The following is a 2,079-nucleotide window of genomic DNA, read 5'->3' as shown; positions in this document are numbered from 1 at the left end:
TTTTTGGAACTTTCAGGTTTTTCAGATGATTGGTAGAATTTGTGGAGGGTTGTTAGAAATCGATGGAGATACTTTAAAAGGGAAGAACCACCGCTGTGCTTGTCTCAAAATGGTGGGGGATGACTTTGGCTTCATTCCCAGCTGCATTTCAATTCCGGTCGAAGGGGAAACTCTTTCCCTGCGTCTGTTCAGATGCCTTCATGTTTGGAGGGAAGCGGTCCCAGTGTTCCAGACAAGTTTGGATGAGGAAAGTGCCTGCGAAGTCATCGAGTGGTCAGGAAAATCCAGGGGAGTTCTTAGCGAAGGAGTCAAGGGGCTTCAGGCGTGAAAGAATGGAGGCTAGGGAGGAAGTCGATGATGTTAGGGGAGGAGTTACGGTGGCCAACGGCGAACCGGGAGCATTTAATTCAGAGCAGTTAGATGCGACTTCTTCGGCAGATTCCCAGGGGTTACTCTTTCACGTAACGGGTGCATGCCATTAAAGGATATTTTTAAAAGATTAAAGTTAGACTTATCTTTTAAAAATACAGTGAGGAAAGACACGTGTTCAGTCTTTAAAAAAGAAGAGTTCCCCTTAAGCACGTGGCAGTTGGAGGGATTAAAAGTTTCTTTTTTTGCAAAGGCGTTGGGCTGGATCTCAGTTTTTATGACTGATGGGCCTTGTTTTTTCAAAGTGGATTTAAGGCTAAGGGCTCTCTTCAATCCAAGGTTTGGTTTTAAAAATTTGGGCCAAAGAAATTTCGCATGGCCTCTTTCCTCTGACTCTATTAGAATCCATCGGGGAATTAAACCAAAGGGACGGGATAGGTTCTCTCTTGGAAAAATTAATTTCTGGAATGATTCGGTGAGGGAGTTCCACTCTAGTAAACATAGTGTCTTGTTGAAAAGCACAGAGGACAACGAGTCTCAATTTGAAGCAGACTTGAATGGCTGGAAGGTGTATTCACGTAAGACTTCTCAATGGAGCATAGTAAGACCTTCTGTCCCAGAAGAAGAGGGATGGGGCACGCCTTTGATTGACCTTGTTTTGGAAGAGGATAATTTTATTTATCCAGTGGTTGAAGAACTTGAATCTGGTAGCTCAGAAGAAGAATTTGTCGATGATGATTCCGATGATGGAAAGGTGGACGGGGATGATATAGGATTACAAATGAGTAGTTTGTGGGATGGAAATATTTTTAAGGGAGAATCCTTGCTTGGGGTTGAGGTCAAGGGTGAGGACAAGAATGAGGTACTGGAGGAAGGTTCTTCACAGGAAACTTCAGTAGTTTTGGGCAATTCTGCGGGAATGGAGGATAAGAGTTTGTCTGAGTCTCTCCGACTTATTAATTCCATGCAATCTCTAGGTATCTCGGTGATACCTTGTGTCATGGGAGAGGTAGATAAAGGGGGTTCTGTAAGTCTTTCTCAGAAAAGTCGCCGCGAATTACGAAAGTTGAGTTTCAATGTCAACTATGACAAAAGGAAGAGGAATGTTGAAGGGTATAATTATGACTTACGAAGATTCTCTCTTGGAATGTGAGGGGATGTGGTACCAAAGGAAAGCGTAAAGCGATTAAGGAATTAATCTGCAAAGTTAATCCAGATATTATTATTCTTCAAGAGGTTAAAAAAGCGTCTATAGATAGGAGGTTCATTGGAAGTATTTGGAGGTCTAGGTTTAAAGGTTGCATTCTTCAGGAGGCAATTGGTCGGTCAGGAGGTACCTTGGTAGTTTGGGATACAAGGAGGGTTTCCGTTATTGACTCTTTAGTTGGGGATTTCTCTGTTTCTGTCTACTTGGAGGCTGAAGGGAAGGAACTGTGGTGGTTCTCAGGTGTTTATGGTCCTGTAGTGTATGGTGAGAGAGAGAGTTTTTGGGATGAATTAGTAGGTTTGAGTGCTATTTGTGGCAATAATTGGTGCGTTTGGGGGAGATTTTAATGTGGTTAGAAGGGTTGATGAGAAACTGAATAGCAAGTCAAATACTAGGAGTATGAAGAAGTTTGATGCTTTGATTAGAGAGTTAAAATTGGTTGACCCCAAACTTCAAAATAGGCGGTTCACGTGGTCAAATTATAGACTTAAGCCTATTTGCTG

Source organism: Humulus lupulus, chromosome 9 (assembly GCF_963169125.1).
Source record: "Humulus lupulus chromosome 9, drHumLupu1.1, whole genome shotgun sequence".
NCBI classification, from domain to species: domain Eukaryota; kingdom Viridiplantae; phylum Streptophyta; class Magnoliopsida; order Rosales; family Cannabaceae; genus Humulus; species Humulus lupulus.
The sequence above is the reverse complement of the archived record's forward strand: the minus strand, read 5'-3'. Positions refer to the sequence as shown.